Source organism: Lycorma delicatula, chromosome 3 (genome assembly GCF_047948215.1).
Source record: "Lycorma delicatula isolate Av1 chromosome 3, ASM4794821v1, whole genome shotgun sequence".
NCBI lineage: Eukaryota > Metazoa > Arthropoda > Insecta > Hemiptera > Fulgoridae > Lycorma > Lycorma delicatula.
Window position 1 is genome coordinate 95,890,151 of NC_134457.1, and position 24,295 is coordinate 95,914,445.

General features: G+C 29.9%; 1 long non-coding RNA gene across 1 annotated transcript in view; it reads left to right on the plus strand.

The window, feature by feature from the left end:
- The first annotated feature begins 275 nt into the window (after positions 1–275).
- The window catches only part of LOC142320934 (uncharacterized), a 34,260-nt gene continuing 10,240 nt past the window's right edge, over positions 276–24,295 (plus strand). The window contains exons 1-2 of the long non-coding RNA XR_012755515.1: positions 276–391; positions 7,097–7,154. This is a non-coding gene — a long non-coding RNA (uncharacterized LOC142320934). The remainder of the gene's footprint in view (positions 392–7,096; positions 7,155–24,295) is intronic.

The following is a 24,295-nucleotide window of genomic DNA, read 5'->3' on the forward strand; positions in this document are numbered from 1 at the left end:
AATGGACGGTAAATAATAAATTAAAAATTACAATATTTGCTTATTTAGTTACGATAATGAATAACTCATGAGTACGATACAAAATAACTTCGCAGAAAAAAATTTGGACTTCCTCAGTAACTCGAATTTTTTACGTAATAATTATTATTTTTATAACAATTTAAATGCACAAACTGTATTTATCGGTTAAATATATGACAGACGGACAGCGGAAGAATGGTTTTCCTTACAACCGTATTCATATATAGATATACATTCATGACACAGAGGGACAAATGACATACTACAAGATGGCGTCCAGTGGAACGGTAGGACCTTCCCAGGTTGACAGTCAACTGCCGGCGGCGATGGAGATACGTACTTCGTTACGTATTCTTTAACGAACAATAAGGTAAGCGCTTTTCTTTCATTATAACCTTTTATAAAATTTTTAACATTTTATAAATTAAAAATTGTCCCTAATGTTGTTATTCACTTAAAAAAGTAATAAGCACAAAAATTACTTATGAATAATACTTTTTTTTGTAAATTTTTAGCATATTAGATTATTATACTGTTTAATCTTAAAATTATACTCTATATTATTTTACAGAAATATAAAAACAGCTATGGATTTAAACATTTGTGTAATATTTCAAAGTAAACATTTTTTTAAATTTCTAATAATTAACTAGATAACTGGTCGTTATGAATTTTTATGTAGAATACCGAAGAAAATATGTAAGTTTTTTTTTCTCGTTAAGTAGGAGTAGTTTAAAATCTTAATAATCAATGTACTTATTACTTTTTAATATATATATATATATATATAAAATTGATACAGTTTATAAATAATGAATTAACACATTTTTATTTTAAGTAAAAATTAAATGAACTGTTAAACTACTCATATATTATGTAGTACATTCTTTAAATAATCTACTTCATAAAGATGAAATAAAGACGGTCAGTTTTTTTTCACTTTGATAACATACAAATATTCTGAATACTAACTAGAATAAATATTCATAAACCAAAAATTTTACTGTTTTTTAGTATTGAACGAAAAAAACACTATTATATATTGAACATTCTTTAAAAAAATCTCTCTTTAAAAACTAAAAAATCGGATAGGCTATATAACAATAAATTTTGTAATTTTACTTTTAGTTATTGACAAACTTTATTCAGTATTGTTTTAAAAACTAAAGGATATATATAGAAAGAATTTAAAGAATTACAGAAGATATTAGAAAAATAAAAAATAATGAATCTTTACTGTTTTTAGAACAAATTTGGCTCTTTTCTCTACAAGCAAAAACGAAAGCGAAATTAAAAATTCGGACTACATACTATTTGTCAACAGATGGGCTCAAAGAATATTAAATAATTTAAATGTATTTTTTAAGATAATGTAATTTTTGTAAAATTCTAATCTATAATATATCTATAATATTTTCAGATAAGAATTGATTCATTTGTGGACATGTTTTCAATTGGTATTTTGAAACCAAGTACTCACTTCGTCTTGGATAAAACACTTATGACCTAATGACCGTAACGATTGATATCAATAAAACTCAAAAAACAAAAAAAGAACATACATTTGCTTACTAAATACATATATTTCTGTATACTCGTATACCTGTTTATAAAGTACGAATTTATCGTTCTTAAGATTTATGAATTTCCTAAAAGACCACAAAAAGCGCGAGAAATCTAAAACAATTTTTTTCTATCAACTATTATATTTTCTTCTGTGGTACTTAATGTATAATATGCTGACGTAGTGAAATTAATATTTGTGATTTCACAATTTAAGACTCTAATTAAAAAATAATTATTAATAAAAAAATAAAACGTATGAATAAGTCCAACGTTTTTAATTTCTAAGTTATTTGGCATAATTTTATTATAAAATAAATAATAAAAATCATTTTATTCAACATTTTTCTTTAGTTAAAATTTTAATAAAAGAATCATCAAAACAGAAGTTGTAAATGATATGTCAACTAAATATCTGTCGAGACTATTTAAAAATACTACGTCTTATTAAGAACATAAAAATTCTAAAAATAAACATATCAACAATTACTTTATTGTTTAATTTTCGGTTTTATGTACTTACTTTTTAATCCGTAATTTTAATACGTTAATTATTAAAATAATTATTTCTTTGGTGAGAATGTAATATCTCTAAAAATGATTTAGATAAATACTTAGTTAACAAACGTTAATAAAGTTATGTTTTGATAATTTATTATTCATAGTATTTAAACAATAAAATCATAATGATGTGAATGCAAAAACTCCTTTCAAGTTAAGGATTTTTTTTTATAGCCTACCTGAAATATTTTTGCTAAGTAAAACCATAATGCCCGGCTTAAAAATATAATCAACCACAAGTTGAATTCAGTAAACACTTACAGAAAAGGAAAACTTTAGAGAAATAACACCAAATCGAAGCACAAGATAATACTAAACAAACTCAAATTAATAAATCTTTCAATTACAGTATTTTCGTTAGATATTGAAAGTAACGTTTCTTTCACTATAATGTACAATTTTTTTCTACTAAACTTTTTGCTGTTGTTTAAAATAACACTTTCTTTGTCAAGCATTTTCTTCTCCAATGTACTTGAAAAAAAATTCCTTTCGCACGCCGGAAGGCGAAGGTAGATTTCACCGGTGCAAAATAGGGGTAGGTGAACTCGGATTGTAAGAGCTCACATCAAACATTACTTTGTGTGTTTTACGGACACTACGTTTTCTCATTACACTACAAGCTATTGCTAAATTTATCAAGACTTACTTATGATTTTTCCTGAACTGCTTGATAACACACTTATTTGAGGATTAGTGGGAAATTCTAGGTTTGTTTCTTTGTATTGATAAAAAAAGACAATGTTTTCAGAAATTTTTATTTAAAAACATGTATTTAAAAATCATATAACAACAGTGATGTTGAGAAGATGCCTTATTAGGCAATATTTAGAGGACGACCACTTTAAACGAATTCTATCCTGCGTCTATTACGGGAGCTATGATTTTTTTTTGTCATTGAAACCCCATTTTTTTCACCCCTTAGCCCTTATCCAAAGAATAGTAGGAACTTTAAACGAATTCGATATTTTACTTAATATGAAAGTTATAGCGATATTTTGTTTTTACTGTTTTTTTTTTTTTTTGGTCATTCCTTGCCGTAATTATTGCTCATATGAAAAATTGTTTCAGACAAATTTTTAGCTAATGTTTACAGGACTAACGAACACTTTAAACCGATTCGATACTGTGCCTATTAAGGGAGATATAATGTTTTTTGTTTACGAAACCCCATTTTTTCCACCCTCTGGGCCAGTGGTTGGCGATATCAAAAAACTTTAATTAGATAAGTTTTAGGTCCTTATCCAAAGAATAGTAGGAACTTTAAACAAATTCGATATTTTACTTAAGAAAGTTATAGCGATATTTTTTTTTCGAAAAAGCCCCCCCCTCGTCCGATTTTTCCCAATAAAGAATTCGACCGAGATTTTTGGTCGTTATATTTTATGTATCAATTTGGAATTGATTGGCGCAAAATTACGGCAGTTATCGTGTCCACAAGAAAGTGAAATAATATATATATATATATATATATAAACTTTTGGACTGACGGTGGTTTTGGGGTCTGGAGGATGTGAAACGCGAAGATTGTCGAAATTTTCGGGAATGGAATCATGGTACCCATTACAATATGTAGCTTTCTTATGAAATCTACCTAATATATTTTTTATTGGTATTTTTGTGGACTCCAAGATCAATTTTGGATTATTAAATAGTTTTTTCGCCTGATTACGATTGAGTACTGGATTTTCCGTTCTCTTTACTCCTTCATGGGTTTTGTTTCTTCCCTATGTTGAATATCATCAATAATTTCTTTTATGTTTTATTCTGTAATAGGGATAACGTCAAAATTCACAATTAAAAACATAGTAAACGGTGCAGAAGAGAATTCATTCCAGTTTTTGAACTCATTGGCGTTTGTTAGCTTCTAATTTTTATTTCTGATTTTTTTCCAGTTCCCAGTAAATTTGTCCCACATTATTACTATCAATAATAATGTGATTTTACCCACGCTTCTAAGGGTAAAAAGACATAAAACAAGGAAGATGAGATGAATAAAATGATAGGTGAAAATATTCCAGATTATTACTACGAATTGAAATGGAGATCTACTTATTTAAAAGCTAGAATACTAACCATCACACCGATTATCCAAAACAGAATTGATGTACCTTACTTCAAATACTTTAATAAAATTACTGATGGTCAATTTCATATTAAACGCAGACATTTAATTGCTTATGGGGGATAAGTACTTTACCAAATCAACCGACTTATTTAGACAAAGTTAAAGTAGCACTGAAGTGATGTATATGTAGCAGCAATTAAGTGTGTATTCGTGTGTTTGTATGTGTGTGTGTGTGCGCGCGCGTGTGTATCTGTTATATTTTATTATTACTTTTTATAGAATATATTAACAACTGACTTGCCTGCATTTTGATGTCCAGTGCATGAAATTCTAAGATAATAATGAGATATGTACTTTTTAGTACATGAAAAATCCACTGTCTCTTGGATGAAAGGGAAAGACGTTTCTACTCTACCGTGGAAGTCAAGAAATATATTTTTATTTTTAAATTTAGTTTCCTGTTTTTGAGTAATGAATAATGGACATTTACACTTTTTATCAATGTGTGCTTTCCGTGTGGATATTTTTACAGCCCTTAAAAATATTATATGAAATGATCTTCTTTGCTTGGTTTTTGGGTAATTTTTCTTATTTGTTAAAAAAAGAAACAGAAAAAGAAAGGAAAGAAACAGCGTAATGAAACTGATTCTTTTCCAGTAGAATAAATATAGACCATCCATCACCTTCACCAATCAATTTTATTTTTACTCTTTATACAATATCGTAAGTTTATAAAATTTCAAAAGTTTATATCACAAAAAAAAAAACGTTTTGCATGAATGATTAAATTTTTAATTGTTTTATTGGTGTTTGGATATTATTTTTTTAAATAATTTTAGCATCTTTACAATCTGCTTTTAAATCATTTTTAAAACCTTTTTTGTCGTCAATCATGTGACTGGTTTAATATACTTTCTATTACTTTCTGTTTGATGCAAATTTTTTAATTAAAATTTTTTCTTGAACATGTCATTTCATTTTTAATCGTTGATTAATCTTTTTATTTTTAAATAGTTCTTATCTTTAACATTTCTTTTCAATCACCATTAACTGGTATTCTGACTGGCGACAGGTCCCTTAAACTCCCGCTTTCTCCATCCATTTCTATCCCAAGCGTTCTCATTTGTTTCCTTGTAGCTTTTAATCTTCATCTCAATTATTAACTTCATCTTTCTTTTTCCTCGCTTTCTTTCTCCTTCTACTCACCCTTTCAATGCAGTTGCCAAGATTCACTTCCTCTAAACACTTGTCCTAACCAGTTTTCTTTTCTTTTGGGTACTACCCGCATAATTGTTTTTTCTTATTTAATACTGTTCATTATTACCACATTCCTCACTTTATTCATGCATCTTTTTTCCATTTTTCTCAATATCTAAATATTCAAAAAACCTCAATCCAGTCCATCTCCCTCATCATCCATGTTTCATCCCGATTCAGGACACTCCACTGCATAGCATTCGGCTAACCTCTTCCTTAATTCTAAGTCCAGATTTTTACTACACAGTAATTTCCTCTTCTTACTGAAGGCTTCCTTTGCCATCGTTATCTTACTTCCATTTCTATTGCGCTCTTCTAGTCCTCCGTCACCATACTACCCAAATATCTGTATTTTATTTTATTTTTCTATTCTTCCTTCACGTGTCCTTACCTCTTTGTTATTTACTTTCATTTCTTTAGTTTTTCCCATATTTATTTTTACCCAATACGCTTTCATTCCTTCGGGAATGTTAAAAATTTTGAATTACGTGTTTGCCATCAGTTTTGATCCATTAGCAGATTTTATGCATCTTATTTTTCATGTTCCTTTATTTATTCCTACTTCTTTTCTTCTAATACATCCTTATCATATGTTCAATGTAAATGATGAACAGTAGCGGTAAGAGGCAGTATCCTTTTCTAAATCCTCAACCTAAATTCACCCAGTCAATCATATTCCTATTTACTTTCATTACTGCTGTTTATCTCTTGTATAATTGTTTAATTAACTTTGTTTCTTTCCATCTACGCTTTTCTCCTTAAGAAAATTCATCACTTTCTCCCATTTAACTGTATAAAATGTCTTGTCTAAATCTATGAAAAACAGACATTCCTTTTCCTCTCTCTAAATATCTCTTTCCAACTATCCTTAGTATCCCGATGGTACCTCTTTCTCCTTTCCCTTTGTTGAAATCAAACTCTTCCTCTCCTGCATTCTCTTTCATTATTCTTACCAACCTCCGGTTTGGGACTAAACAATATTTTGGCGGCATGGACTATTAAACTAATTGTTTTGTGTTCTGTACTTTTTTGTACCGTTTCCTTCGGAATTGATATCATTACTGTTTTCAGAAAGTCGTCATGCCATTCTTCCGTACTATATATCCTATTACACAGTTAAGCTATTTCTTCCACTTCTTCCTTTAAACATTTATAAAATTTTATAGGAAGTTCATCTACTCCAGTCGATTTTTTATTCTTCATTTGTAAAGTTGCTTTATATAAGTCACATTTAAATACCTATAAAAAATACTAAGAGAGTAGTTAAACGTTCACTCAAAAAAATTAGTGTTTCTCACACTAAATTTGCGTGTACTTATTATGTTCAATTATTAATAAAAGCTTTTATATTAAGGGTAATAATTTTTTTTAGAAAAACAAATGAGGGGTTGGGAAGGTATTGAGAAATTTTATATTTTGAAAGAGATTGAATTATTTGATAACTCTTACGTATTTTAGATTATCAAAAAAGAATATCATTAAAATACTACTTGGGGAAATAACCCTAACAATTAGTTTAAAAGGAAATAGACATATCAACCACAAAAAGGTTATTTTTATAAATTTTTCTAACTTTTGACTATTGACTTGAATGTTTTTTGTACTTTTCTGTAAATTTATATTTTTCAGGATTGGAACAATTTTCTATAATTATGAAAGAATAAGGATTAAACTAACTGATGGGAAGGTAAATATTTTATTTATTATTTCATTACTTTATATTTTGTTTCTGCTTAACTGGAATTTTGATTTTCTTACATTTATTTTATAAATTATCCATAATATTACAGCAGGAAAAATTTAGAACTGTTATCAGAGTTCATAAAAAAATATTGATTTTTTGCAATTCATTCAGCAATATTGCAATCAAAATTATATTAAATATTTTGAAATACTATCATTTAAGATTTATTAACTACGTTTTATCAAGTAACTTACCTTAGAAAAGGATTGAGTCAATAGACATTTTACAATTGGTTAATTTTACAGATTAAACGTTTATTAAGGAGAATTAATGTTTCCCACTGTTATTATTTTTTCTAAAAACAAAAATAATAAAATAAATTAATATTTAGATAATAATACTAATAATAATTCTTAACTTTATCTTCAGGTAAATATAATGTTTTTTTAATCTCTTTGCAAATGCCAAAAGTTAATGAAAATCATTGCTAGATTATTGTTTTTTTTTTTAATTACTTACGTTAGAAGTACTATTACAAATTTAGTTGTCATTATTACGTTAGAAATAGTATTACAGAGTTTTCATATTTTAGATTCATATCAATAAAAAATACTATTTATATTCTTGTGAAGGAAAAAATAAATGTACTGTATTTATTAAAAAAATAATCCATATTCAATTTTACACAGATCATGCGTATAAACAATAACGTATAAATAAATAAGAGCACATATTTATATGATTTATTTGACTTACGAAGTTCATAATCTAGATGCATTTCTTGTAGATGCTATAACTGATAATTCTAGCCTGATATTTAAAATATTCAGAAGAAATAGAAATTTCCATATATCTTATGGATAACCGAATAACTTGAAAGACCGTTACATAATGACCGTTTGTCTTAAAGCTAGATCAATAACCTTAAAGTAGTGGCGTACGTGCTAAGTCCCGTGTAACCAATGTTATAAAAACATATAATAATATATCAATAAACCATAAGGTCAAAATTGTATGGAAATATCAAAATACTTAATCGTAATAGATTTTTTCCAACAAGTTTGAAAGATAATAAATCGTATTGTTATAATGGAAATAAACTTAGTGACATTATTCCTAAATAATTTTCCTATTAATTACGTTAAAGAAAATTATCCCTTTTCGTTTTTATACTATTATTAACCTTATTTTATATTACGGCCACATAAATCTTTCAAAACAATTTTTTAAATGTTAAAAATACCTTTTAACGGCAATTATTAATCCTTTTTTCGTTTTCCTCATCAAATTTTGGAGCTTTTGGAGCTACATTTTTCGATCACAAGTCATTTTTCAAATAATAGCTACCAAGAAATTATTATTTTCAGAAATTAACAAGGAAAAACTAGTAAGTTCGTTTTTATAAGCTGAATAAGAAAGTTTATGTATGAGCCATTATTACGATAGGGACAGAATTGTATTTAAAATTAAGAAATATTTTAAGATAATTATAACACTATTCTCTTTGACGGAAAAAAAAAATAGTACAGTAACAATACCAAAATACCTATAACACCCATGAAAAAAAGTCAGATATTTAAGAATGGTGTAAACAAAAGTAATCGTTTATTTTTATGCGGGTCTTTTATGAGGATTGAATTGTCATTTTGGATAAGTTATCAGATTAAAAAAAAAAAATAGAAAGTAAATATTAATAAAATAATAATACTACTTTTAATCCATTATTGAAAACAATAACATTGCGTATACTCATTGTTTGCTTTTTAGGATGTTAACCAACAGTACATATTTATTAGTTTAAGAAACAATATAACTATTTTTATGTACTTTCTCCAAATAGAGAACTGCTAAGAAAGCTATAGAGAGTAATAGACAACTATAAGAAAGGTGATAAATATTATTTGTATTTAATCATTTGCTAATTTACTCATTTTAAAACATACTTCAATAGTGAGTTTAATGTGGGGAATAAATATGAAAAAATGACCTAAAATTGGTAGGTACTCTTGTTAATTAAATAATAAATATTTTAAGCTTAAAGTTTTAGGATTCCCTGTAATTAGTATTCAATAAAACCCTACCTGAAATAATTATTTGAAGAAATTTGACGGTGAAAAATAATTTTCATTATTGTGTTGTTTACAAAGATATTTAAATTTAATTATATTTTTTATTTTCAAATATACTCCAATCGTAAATAATTAATTTTTTTATTACTTCTGATTGAGACAAATGTATTACTTGAAAAAATATCAGTAATTGAAAAATTGTCGGTCGTAAACCTCCCAAATTTGGTGAGTACCATGAGAAAAGATTAGGCGGGAGTTAATACTAACAACAATACAAATCTTTTGTTAGTTTTATTTCAGTATAAAATGTAAAAGTGTGATTAATTTTTCTCTAATTAACATAACCAGTAGGAATTTAAAATTATGATAAGAAAAATTGATTGTGGAAATAACAAGAGCTACACAATTTTATACTGATCTTTTTAATTCAAGAAATTTTGTATAATAAACTAAGGGCATTTCTTATTTTAACATTTTAGCTCGATAATGAAAAATATATTATTATTATTATTTACTCTTTTCAAAGAGGTAAATTTTATTAGACTTACTGACAATCCATTCATGATGTTGACAAATACAGACAATGTTAATTGCTGTTATTTAACATAAAATTACAAATAAAGAACTTCAAACAAATACACTAAATTCCGTTCAACAGTAATTCTTTACATCGATTCTAACATAGTGATAAATTTGATAAAATGAAATTTTAACAAACATGTAGAAGTATCGACCAGAAGAATCAACGAAGTACTGTTTTTTTGTTTTTGTTTTTTTTTTTTTTATACAACAATTCTAGATAAATGTTTTTCTTCCTTTACTTCTAAGTTTATTAATCTTTCAAACCTTTCATAATTCGCGCATATACATATACATTAGTATTTTAATGTTCTAGTTGGTGGTACGAAATTTGTTGATTTGTTTTTTTTTTTTAATTTCTCTTTGAAACTTCATAAATAAGCGGCTGCATCATATTACTATCAAAATAAAGGTGGTCTTCGTTTTGATTCTAATAATAACAATGGATGGGCTATGGAAATCTGTAAAAAAGATTCAAATATAATGAAAACCTTCAAAATAACTATACAGAAAAGTAAATTTATTTATGATTATATAATAAGATTTAATAAATAAATTTAAGATAAAAACAAACAACTACAGAAGATATTAAAAAATGGGGGGAAAAATTGGAAAAATGTTAAAAAATATGAAAGGGTTCCGGCAAAACTCTTCTCCCAAAAATGGAGAAGGAAAATAGACACAAGATAAAAGAGAAAAAATTGAGAAAGAATGAAAAAATGTGGAAAGACTTTAAGAGAAAAAAAATTAAATGAAAGTTAATACTCGGGTCTACTTGCTAGCCAAAATCAAAAAAATAAATGTTTGAAAAATAGACAACGGAATTTATAAAATTACTTAAAATTCTTTTAAAACATTAACTAAATAAAAATAAATATAATTAACCGATATCAGTGTAATGGTAATAATTAATTCACTATGAATTGCATATAATTAGCCATACTCTTTATTATAACAATAATAGAATTCATATACAGTACAGTGTCCAAAACTAATTGTTACCTAAAGTAACAGGAAACAGAGCAGGGCTAAAAGAAAAATATGACTAAACTACAGATGGGAGCGGCAGCTGACTGTGACGTTAGTTTAACAAAGCGACTGAACAATACGATACCTGACAAAACCCCTTAATGAGATATATGTTTAAGAGTTCAAAAACTTTTTATCAGAAATATATACAACTACGAATGAAAACTACAATCGTATAACAGTGAAATTCTATAAAGAATAATAATATTTAGATGTATTTTTAAATTAAATATCCTGATAATTAAAATAAATTAAAAAATTATAGTTTACCAAATTATTACTCACAATTTGAAGGAAAAAAATTCGATTTAATACAATATTATGGATTTTCTCTCATGATGATTTTCCATTGTTTTTCAAGTCAAGTTGTATGAAATCCTATTAAAGTTAAGAAAAATTTTTAATAATTTAATTTAGTCTATTTGGTTATTAAACTATTTGTTTTAGTCTGTATTAGAAAAAATGCTCCGTTATTACGCCAGTATTTTTTCCAAAATTGTAGTATCTACATCAATACAGTTTTTATTTTCTTATAGACGTATATATACATATATATATATGTCTACTTTGATTTTGTACGTGATTTTAAATAATTAAAATCAAACTGTTACGACTTTTGTAGAAGTCTATTTTTTTTTTAAATTACACATTACTATTGTAAAAAATTAAACTGATAGAAATACCATTAAAATGTTTAAATTTAATTCAGATTTAAAAAAATTCAAATTAAAAGAATTGAAAAAATATGAATTATTTTTTTTTTACTTCATCATGCATTGTTTTTTAATTTATTATTTTATATACTAGTTAGTTATTTAAAATAAAAGTAGAAAATACGAAAATATATTGGAAAAATTCTCTGTTAAAAAAGACTACTATTAGAAAAAGGTTTGTAAAAAACTGACAGCACAGTTACAGGACACTCCCATCACGCGGCTAGAGTCGCGTTCCGGAAAAGTCATACAACTGTCGGTTGTTTCTGATGCAAGGCTTAACAAACACAACTTAATTGAAAATATTTATAATTTTATTTAAATACAATATTTAATTCATTAAAGTTAAATAATTATTTAATTCAGTGATTCTAACTAAAGCGCGCGCGCTCATACTGCATTAAATCGCACAGGTGTGGCGGTACTAGCGGCGAAGGTCGGCACTAACTAAACTAATTGATTTCACAACTTACAGATAACAAATTTCGTTTATACGGTCGGCAGACTGATGTAGCCAAGAGGCTTAACGCACCAAGTACCTCCTACCTGAGTCAACCGGGCGATCGACTTCGAGACCCAGCCAGACCGAGTTAGTTTTTTATACTTTACATATTATTAATTTATTTAATTCTTCCGCTCACCTGTGATGTCACAACATAGCAGTAGTTTAGAGCACATTTTGGGGTGAGGGTGCGATTTTGAAAAACTATTTTGTTTTCCAAATATTATTATTCTTTAACTGTTAACAAATGTGCTGAAGAAAAATATTTTTATTTTTATTTATTTTTTTGCTGAATTCCTTTATTTACTTATAATCAGCTTCTGCAATGAAGTTGTAAGTTGTATGACTGACCATCACGTGAAAGAGAACCACTCAATAATAATCCTCAAGTAAACAAAAACAATAATATAACATAACAAACAAGCAATAGCATAACATAAATAATACAACATTTGATAGTGCCTTCTTTGTAAACGAAATAGTAACTTTGAAACAGCCAAGAAACAATAAACGTGAGCACAAGACGCCAAACCGGATCATCATAACGGGCCATCAACAAAATTAAGCACATGGAGTCATTTTAGTCTCCTAACGTCCTCGCTGTTGTCTAGCAGATCCAGAACGAGATGGTTAATATGCTTATCCAACCTTGCCACATACACATGTTCTTGAAAGTAGACGTCCAACTTCCTCTTGAACGTATTGAATATCTACGTAATCGTGGATCTCAGCATTTCTCGCGACCTAGGGCGCGTGGGTTATGTTCTGTAGAAGTTTGCTCTGAAACCGTTGAATAACCTCAACATTGCTGTTACTAGCCGTTTCCCAGATTTTAAACCCGTACGTCCATATCGGTTTCAAGAAAGCCTTGTAGAGCAGAACCTTGCTGGACAAAGAAAGTAGTGATATCATACCCAACACCCAGTACATCTTCTTAAGCTTAATCTCAAGCAACTTTCTCTTCTCCCTAATATGATCTCTCCACGTCAAACGGCGATTATGGTAAAAGCCCAGGTACCGTACCATACTGACTTCAGGTATCCTGACACCGTTTAATCGAACCACAGGGAATCTTCCTTCCTCATCGTGATCGTCACGTGGCTGGACTTTGCCGGATTAACCTTTATTTTCCATGTACGCAACCAAACATTGATGGCATTCACTGCAGATTGCAATTTCTCCTAGGCAGTAGCCGGGTTATCGTCAACCATCAAGATCCTCGAGTCATCCACGTACGATGCAACCGTGACATTGGGTGGAGTAGGCAGGTCAGAAATGTAGATCAGGTAGAGAACTGCCCCCAGAACTGAGCTCTGCGAAACTCCTGAGTTGTTATCGAAGAATGCTGACATCTCTTGACTGTAATTAAAGAATTTGGATTAAACCAGTAGCAGGCTTACAGGTCTATACGAAGACACCTCCTGCAAAGGCTTTCCAGGTTTCAAGACCATCGTTATTTGTGACACCTTCCATTCCAAAGGGTAGTGAGTTGTCCTAAGAATCATATTAAAGAGGTCCGATATGTAAGAAACAACCCGACGGTAGTGACGATATCTTCAATACCTTAATGCAGTCAAACCCTGAAGCCTTCCATTTGCACCCTACCCTCTTCACCTCTTGTCTTATCTTCACCTTCAAGAAAGGCCTCAAATGAAGACACAAAGGTATCAGGCTAATTAAGAACTCACTAAACTTCTACAGCCATACCACTGTGCATCTCATACGACTGAAACACCTTCCCCTAGTGCTCAGTGAACAACTTGGCCTTTTGGCTTTTGTCACAGGCCCACCTACAAGCCGTCTTCAATGGCAGGAAAGAGATTGGTGGCTGCTTGAATTTAGTGTTAGGGATCAAAATGCCAAGATCTAATGAAAACTGCATATGCCTAAATTGGACCGATTACTTCTAGAAAGCACCATCTAGACAGAAAAGTAAAAAATTAAATGGTGAAAAACTCGTGTTTTGTTAACATTAAAATAAGAAGAACAGAACGTAAACTAAGGATCTTAAGAATATGAGATATGTATTAATTTTGAAGTACTAGTTTAAACACTAATTTTCTTGAAATTTTACAAGAAAAAAATTTAAATATCATTCTTATTTAATTATATTTATCCATTACCTTATAACAATGAAATATCAAGTAATAATGAAGAAAAAAGTTATCTTTTTATCATCTATATAAACAATGTAATTTTTGTTTTAAAAAATCTTTGATTTTGTTTTCTGGAAGAAATTTACAATGAAACCACCAGAGGATATTTCTCTTTATGATTAAAAAAAGAAAATTAATAAAATGCATTTATTTGGTTATGAGTAAGATTTAAAACAAACATAAAATATGAACTGAATTGAGAACATTGCCGACAATCTTTTATCAAACTCTAAAAATCTTTTAGTTTTTATTTTTATTAAAAATAAAATTGTTGTCTGTTATTCTAAAAAAAGATATATCTGAAAAAATATGTTAAATAATTTAATTAAGTAAATTTTATAAATAAAAAAAAAAAAACTTCAATACTTTTCAAAAGCTTTGTTCAATATTCTTATAGAATAGAAACTGTTAATGTTGGCAAGTGATATTTGAAGAATGTTTTTTTATATGTTCCAAGGGCTACTGATAAAAGAAAATAGTCTCTGTGCACATGCTTCTAATAACTAAAATTTCTGCTGAATGAAAAATGTGTAGATAATTTATAATTACTGTTGAGAAATTATTGTAATTATTATTTTTTTTTGTCTTCAGTCATTTGACTGGTTTGATGCAGCTCTCCATGATTCCCTATCTAGTACCAGTCGTTGGTATACCCCCTACATCCTACATCCCTAATAATTTTTTTACATATTCCAAACATTGCCTGCCTGCACAATTCTACCTGACCCGCTAATATTAAAGCGACTATTCCAGGATGTCTTAATATGTGGCCTATAAGTCTGTCTCTTCTTTTAACTATATTTTCCCAAATGCTTCTTTCTTCATCGATTTGCCGCAACACCTCTTCATTTGTCACTTTATCCACCCATCTGATTTTTAACATTCTCCTTTAGCACCACATTTCAAAAGCTTCTAATCTTTTCTTCTCAGGTACTCCAATCGTTCAAGTTTCACTTCCATATAAAGCGACGCTCCAAACATATACTTTCAAAAATCTTTTCCTGACATTTAAATTAATTTTTGATATTAAACTTCTTAAAATTCTGACTAATGCCGCATAACAGACACAGTCCACAAAGATGTGGTGTACTGTTAGGTGGCAGTCTCAGCAAACACAGATGGGTTCATCTGTTTGAGTCATGACATATCCATGAGTGGGCCTATTCACAAAAGGCAAATAATAACCTCCTCTCGACAGTTATTCCTGCATGATTAGATCAATGATGATACATCCTGTTCTTAACAGGATGAAGTCTAATATTTATTGTAACATGCCATTTACTTGGCCACTCATCACAGACCACCTCTTCAGGAAACAGACAAGACCATTGTAAATAACGTAATTAATGAAAGAAGGCTGGAAACAAGCCTTTTTTTTTCATACTATCAGTGTGCTCATTGCCTGAAATTTCAATATGGCTGGATATTCAGCAGAAGCTCACTGTTGTTTGCTGTTGACTCATTTGAGAAATAACACACTGAATCTCACAGACAATAGGGTGTCTGGAGTACATGTCACTAATCACATGTAAAGCACTTATGGAATCTGAGCAAACAAGTAGATGTCGAAATGTTGGGCTAATTATATTTAAGGCCTTATTAACAGCATACAGCTATGCAACAAAAATACTGACAATGCTGGGAAGGCCAAATATGTATGTTCTTTTGTGAATTACAAAAGCACAACCAACAGAATTAACGTTTTTAGAGTTGTCCATATAAACTACAGCATTAGGATTCACACTATTTATAAGATTATAGAATTTTTTTAATTTAATCGGATTTGTATTCTTTTTATGACCAAAATGCCAGCATATTAACAAAGACCAAAGCAGTGATTTATGAGAGAAGGCTGTCAAGGAGGAGAAATAACATTGAACAACAGTATGAACTGGTGGTAATTGTTTACTGAGAGCTAAGAAATGGGGCTGATCTCTGGTGCCTAGCTGAACAACAAATGATAGCTGTTCCTCATATCGATTAACATACAGGTTGGAAAACACCGCTTCAAAGGTAGAAAGAATGATTTGGTTGCGCTTTAATGCGAGCTTCATTGGAGCGGATCATTTGGTTTCGTTTATTCCAAAGAGATGGCTCATTGCTGTCAACTAGTAGACTTACCACTGGGCTTGAGTGAAACGCACCTGTACCAAGACGGATAAAGGAATGATGGACAGTGAGTATTTTTAGAACAGCGAAGGCAAAAGCTGAGTCAAAATTCACTGATGTAAATGTCTACAGAGGTATTTACATTGGTAGCATTTCAACGAGGCCTGGCTAATTACTGTGAAATGTAATCATTTAAAAAGACGATCTCCGTTAAAGCCCATCAGGGCTTGGAAAAGGACGGGGTGTTGGTATAGCGACTGGAATCGTTACAGGTGGTGTCTTCAGCATGTGGGTTGGGATGAGCATTTTTAGGGTGGTAGTCCGTGCGGACGAATAAGTCACGCATCCGTAGTTTAAGCGGGAATGGAACAAAGTTCGATAGAAGCTCAATATGCATACTCGATCAGCTTTCCAACGAGTATTAGATCGAATCCATCACCTTGCACATAATACTGGTCAAGGATACAGGACGGTAACTTGAAGGACACGATTTATCTTTACTAGGTTTCAGTATAAGAATTACCACTGCTTCTGACCAAGGAACTGGAAAATTATAATTAGAGAATATTTTATTATGGATAGACAAAGGATGATGTAATGCAGTAGGAGGGAGGTGAGATAACATACTGAGCTTGATATCATTTCCGTGGTAAGTGGGATTTATTCAAAGCTAAGGTAGTATAGCTTATCAAAAGAAAATGGAATCTTTAATTCATTTCGTAATCTCCATTAACAAATGGGATAATTTATATCTGCAACTTATACCTCATAAACTCACGACAATATGATGATGTAGGTGAAACTGACTTAACCTAGTTTCCAAACGTATTCGCCACATCATCTGGCTTGGTGACGAGGTTGCCGTTGCTTTCAGTACATTCGGCAGCGGAAATTGTCCCGATCCACACATGGCCCGAACGTTTATCCATACAATTGATTATGGAGTTGTTTCCATCAATTCATTTGCGCTATCGAGTATCAGGTTTGTACTTGACAAGTTGGTGGATCGCGCAATCACTCTTATCGTACTGATCAATGGAATCCTTATTTCCAATCCAATCCGCTTTCCGAACCACCCATCATCATGGCTTTGACGAAAATCAATATTTTCGACATCCTCAAACGAAGTCGGAAACCGCAAACATTTCAGTGAATTTTATTTGTACACATAACATTAGTTTTTTACCGTTATATGAAACATACTGCATGCAGATTATTTATCAAATATTATCCGATTTTTCTTTTTAATATTTAAGACTTTAAGGAGGTACTTTGTTTTTTCGGGCACTTCATCTACCACATATCCTCGAAAATATCTCAAGGTGGTGATGATGGGGATTTGGAAGCCTGAGAGGCTGAGATATCGTAACAGGCGACGATGGTTTTGTAGATCCCTTCATTGGGATCTTCGCAGTTTTCCGCAAAATTCGTACAGCGGGAATTTTATGAGGTGGTGTACCAACTGAAGTGGTTTTCAATGAACCCCTGTCGGACTTTCCGCCAAAAATATCCTTCTTTTTACCTGTACTCAATGATGTAATAGTAGAAATAAGGGCTTTTACCTGGTTTGACAATGCTTGGACCTATTTGGTCAGTTCTTTGTACGATGAGCACTCTTTCTCCTTTTGCACATTGTTAAAAACAGCCTGAAAAAACTAACAGCGAGTTGTACAGCATTCCTCATGTTGAGGTATTTTCTTTAGTCTCACAGCAAAGGACAGTTTCTGTTCAGTAGTAATCCTTAATATTGCCTGTTTTTCCTTTTAAAGGGGACATTCTCGAGATCTTGGTGAATGTGAACCCTTACAATTTATACACTTTCAGCTTCAGGTCATTCGATATGATCATGTTCCGTATAGCTGCAACGCCAACAAACTTGTTCCTTTGTGCAACCAATTTTGATGTGACCAAAACCCCGACACTGAAAGCAGCGTCTGTGATTTAGTATGTACATGGTAAAAGAGGTAGCCTATCTTTATTCGCTCAGGGTCCGTCGGAGTAGAAAAGATTATAATAAGTGAGGATGTTGGCACATCAACACCACTATCCTCTGAACAGAAATAACTGACTGCTGGGACAGTTCTGATATCCTTGATATCCGATAGTACCCAACTTACGGCAGAAGATCGTGAGTGATCTGCTCCCTTGTTGGAATTTAGGGTACTATGTGGTTCCACCCTCACTTTGTTCTTCCCTATGAACCTAAGGGCCAGTCGCTTACGACTCTGTTCGTCATTACTCACCATAATCAACAGGGCGTAACTCCTAAGTTTTTATTGACTTCGCAGAACCACACGCTGTAACAGCGCACTTGTGAATTCAGAAAAGTGAAATCTTTGTAAATGATTTTCGTTCTTCCTTGTACTTGTCTATAATAAATAATATTATTGATAATTTAGCTGTTTTATCTCTCGTTTCATTATCACCAGACACATCTTCGGCTGACAAGATCGGTCGAAGTTTTTTTAAGCGTCCGGATTTGTTGGTTTTTTCAAGTGGACCAACAACCACCGAAGAAATATTTAATAGGACAGATATGTGGTTCTCCGACTAGCGGTGATTTAAAAGACCACTCCAGTAGAGCGCGCGCATCATGAACCTAGGACTGCATACAACTGAGTTGACCCTGGTACCAAGAGGACGTCGTTTGAGACTCACTACGTATCCACCCATCGGTACGATATTTTCCACCTTACGGTTGCGGTTGGGTAACTGTTACGTTTCGTAAGGTGTCGCAACAACACTAAGTGTTAGTGTAAGAAGAAATAGTATAAGATGATGCTGTGTTGCTATTTAAAGAGTATGTTGTAATTTGTGTAGTGTTTGTGATGTGGTGTTTGTGTATAATGTAAAAGGTTCAGCAGCTCAGTATGCAGAGATAAGGTGCATAGGCTAGGGCCGTGGGGACGCCAACTCTCAAAGTCTTAAAGAGACTATCCGTCGGGGAACAATTGATGAGGTGGAAGCATTGTGTTCAGTGTTCATAAAACAGATATCAATTCTAAATTTCAGTGGTATCTTAATATACATACATACATACCTGGACCCCCCAAAATATACATTCATACCTGGACAGTGTCAATATTGTGTTATGGGCTTAGAGATTTGTGTGTGTGTTGAGAGTTACAGTGTTGATCTGGTAATCCTACCTATGGTCAAGATTTTGATTTGTAGGTAGTATATTTTCACATCCAACTACAGTATTATCTTTATCAACAACAGGGGACTAATTTATTGACATAGTAAATTTATTAAGTATCAGGGCGTGTTAAATTAATTGAGTGCTTTATATTTTATGTAATGCATTGTAATGAATCACTTCTGTCTTTTTTTTGTGTATATACTATGTATTCATGTTGCAGTTGAAGTAAATTAAAAATATTGCCAGCTGATATAAGTAATGAGTAAATTATTTTATTTATGTGATTTAAATTATAATCATAGTTAACGAACTAAACCCATAATATAGCTGCTAGACATCCAAGATATACTTCAACCATTCTTTTTTTAGACTAATTTCTTGTGCTTTGTTTCGATTAATTAGAAACTTTAAAAAATATTTTATTTCATTAAAATTGGACTTTAGATCAGGTGAAATTATGAACGAATCCCTATTTCTTCTAAGCTATTTTGAACCGCCCGCTCCGTTATTTCAAGTTGTTTTTAAGGATTTTTTTTTTTAGAAATCTTTACGGTATCAACAAGTCTGCCTATCAAGTTTAAAGTTTCTAGGGAGTCTAGAAGTTTCATATTAATTTTTCATACTATCATTTTTTCATTACATAACTTTATTACAAATTTTCTTTTCTCATTTTTCGTAACCAAAGTGCGTAGTTTTACGTTAAAAATAAATATAAAATGTATATTTAGTGTTTATAAAACTGTTGTTGGTAGAGAATCTTGGATTACAGATTTTACAACTTAATGTTACCTCGTCCTTGATAATAATGTTTTACTTACATTTTCAGTAGAAGTACTGATACACTCGTAATTTAAAAAGCAATCTGCTTTATGTTTATTTTTATGAATTTATAACAACCATCTATACATAGTTTATCAATTAGAGAGATTGTTTAGAACAATTTTTCTGCTAGTAAAGTATAAATTATTTCTATTGATTGTTTCTATTAAGTATTACATTATTCACAGATAGAACTTATTTTATAATCAATTTTATAAATTTTATTTTCTTGGTAACTTTATTGAAGCCAAAAAACGAAATCGAACCGATAAAATGATTTACGAGAATTAAGAGGCAAATAAATAATTGCCAGTTTTTATATCTACATTTCAAAATATTAAATTCAAGCCGGATCATAAGAAACAATTCCAGGATGAATAATTTTTTTAAGGGCTATCTACCCCTCCCAAGCACGGAGGATGACTTCCGGCCGTTGATATGCAGGAGATGACGACGGCTTCACCTACGTGCCAACCAGTGAACGTGAACTACATGTCAAAGAACTACGGTCTACCTGGACCCCCCGTACCTGGCAAACGATTGACAAACTATATACTATAAAAGTCTATGTAGACTTCAGCAATATTTGCTTATGATACAGAATTACAACAAATTAATTATCAGTCATAATTGTCGCAGCATAACGTTTAATCATTCAAGTATATTTTTCGTATTGACAATTTTTATTAAAAATAACGCACTTACAATGTATTACTAAATATATTGTAAATATTTATAAATAAAACAACGTCTATAAATTCAAAATTCTTTCTTTTTTCACTTTGTTTGCTTTTTTTTTAATTAACCAATATTAGTTGGACTATCATTGCCATTTCGTTTATATTTTTGTTACCGCATTACACGAGAATGACCAAAACTATTTTAACAATATTTACCAGATGAGTTGATATTAATTTAAATTTAAGCTGTTTAAATTTAAAATATTTACTACAGAGGATTCAACACTAATCTAGATTGAAGAGTTATATGAACTTACAAACTCGAGCTGTATTTTAGAAATAATAAATATAATTATTAAAATAAAGCATAAAAAGAATGTATAAATAAAACTTTAAAAAAGATAAAACCGCACAAAAAATATAAATAGAATTTTTTTCAAATCTTCTTTAAATTTCAACTTTTTAAATTTACCGTTAGATTAGAAAAAATTTAACAGTTTCGTAATTTGGTGTTGACTTAAAAAAACAGATATTTAAAGAATAACTAACCATTTTTTTAATACGTTTTAGTGGTTTTCTAAGTCAGTTTTATTTTATTTTATGATTTTATAATATTATTTTCTTTTTGAAGATATACAGGCCTGAAAAAAAATTTCTATTAAAAAGCCCTTTGAAAAATATAAAGGAAAACAAATCTGAGTATTAATTAAAAATAAGAAAAGCCATACAAAGATTTTGCTACTGAGAGTGAATTATTTTATGGATTTTGCAGAATTATGTATTTTTCTGTAGTTCATTTTTTTCACGACAGAATTGTTTGGGCATCAAAATTACTTCAGGCTGTATATCATTACGTTATACAATAACTATAACTATAGTTAAAATAACTATCGTATATAGTATACGTTATACCATAGTATAACGTATATACAATGTATAGTATACTACATATTCATGAAAAAAGTTGAAAAATATTTTTTTTAAATTGTCTATAGCGTCAATGTGTAGTCTTTCCATTAAAATGTTTTCTAAAAATATTATTAATTTTTTTTATAAGATTTCTTCCATAAAACAATTTTTAAATGATAAAATGTTAATATATGAAAAAAAATTATAATGCGATCACCACCAGGAGAACTTTCTCTACAAAATAAAGACAGAATCATTAAAATCGATCTAAATAATGAAGACCAAAGATAAATTCTACATTTTAATATATAACAAAATTTTTTTTTAATTCTTTCTTATCGTCTTACGGAGCTTGGAAATCGCATACAGGATGAAAAAACTTATTTCTGAAAATTTAATAAATGAAGTTTTTCCTCAAATGATTTCTTAATAGAAAAAATTTAAAAAAACTAGATTTTAACATGATTTTTTTATACCGTTACTTACAAAAATTACAAGTAAAATTCAGATTTCTTCTTTCATTAGAAACTAGAAATATTTACTAGCTTTTAATAAAAAACATACTGTAACATTTGCTGTTTCATAATCTAAAATTTTTCAAGTCAGACAGAATTTTTGTAGTCTTACTTAATATAATAGATTTGCTAACGGGTTGCATAACTTTCCTGCCTTTGTCCTTGATAAATTTTTATTTCTACAGGATTTTTAAATATTAATGATTAATTATGCAATATTAAGAAAGAGTACAATTACAAAAAAGATTTTTAAAACATCAAAAAGATGCACTTAAAAATTTGGACCTGATTTGTTCCCCTTGATAAAATGACCTTTTTAACTTAAAATTATGACGTATTAAGGATAATTGAGAAGAAAATCAAAATTTCTAGTAAAAAATGTTGGCTGTAAAATGAAGATTTTATCAAAATTATATTATTTAGAATACAAAATTATGAACGAAAATCAAAATATTTAGTAAACCATTTGGGTTTGATTTGATTCCCTGCTTGACAGCTACCACATTTAATATTCTAAATAACAGTTACAACTTGAAAAACAGATCAGAAATTATAAAAATTCAAAAAGATTTTTAATCCTAAGTCCTGGGACCCCTTTTTTAAAAAAATACCTATGTTATCTCCATTAATATTATATATAGTTGGATTTTCAATCTTAAAAATTAAAGTATAAAACGACTGGTATTTTAAGTTCAGGTCCCATTCATTCCCTTGTTTTGTCTGGCTTAAAAGTTTATTTATTGGTGTAATTATTTATTTCAATAGGTTGACCCAGTCTGGTGCAATGTTTCTCAACAAGGCTAAAATATTATAGTTTAAGAAAAAAAATTTATATGCATGTTTTTATCTCTGTATAAAGGTAGTAATTTTTTTCGTAATGAGTATGATGCAATCTGGGTTAACTAGTGAACAATAAGTAACCCGCCCATGGCCTAATGAGATGAGGATGATATTATGACATGGAAATGAGGTTTAGTCTTGTACAGACTCAGGCTGACCATTCCTGAGACGTGAGGTTAATTGAATCCTAACCACCAAAGTACACCAGTATCCATTGTTTAGAATTCAAATCCATATAAAGGCAACTAACTTTTACTAGGATTTGAATCTCAGAACTTTCAACTTTGAAAATCAGCTGTTAAACAACTGATTTGCAAAGACGAGTTAACCACTAGAGCAGGCTGGTGGACAAAAGTAGAAATTTGGCACAAATATATGTCTACATATATATACAAATATAACAAATAAGTTTTTTGATCAATGAGATTTCAAGATTTCTTGCTGTTTCTTTCACTACAAGAAAGATCTGAATTAATTTTTAAATTTAGTAGATGTTTAACAGTAGATGCTGAAAGTCTACCTCTTTCTGTAAACCAAATGTTCTCCATAATTGAAAAAACTCTCTCAACTGGAGTAAATTTCTCAAGCAAAGACATTGCAAACTCAACCATTTTATAAATTGCAACATGAAATATCATCTTTTGAAACGCCATAAAAATTGCTTTCCACTTCTCTTCAATAGTATCTGGTACTTTTTCAGAATTTGAACCACATCTTACCCTTTGGTTTTGAATTACCTGGTTCAACAATGTACATTCAGCAAATAGGTCATCAACATCTATGGAATCTTTTATAATTTCATTAACAACTTGTGGACTCTCTTCTAAATCAGACCATGCAATTTCACTTTGTAAATTTATCTACTGAAACTTACTAACTTTATCTAATCTGGTTTTCCACAGCTCTAAATATTCAATACTAGAATTACAAAAATTGATTACGCTTGAGAAGAATTTTTGTTCCTGAACATCATTACTTTCTTTTAGAGTACACAGCAATTCTTTGGCAGAAGATGGTATAAATCTGTGCGTTTTTCTTTCCAGAAGTTGATAAATAAATTTAGAATATGTCCAAAATGCTTC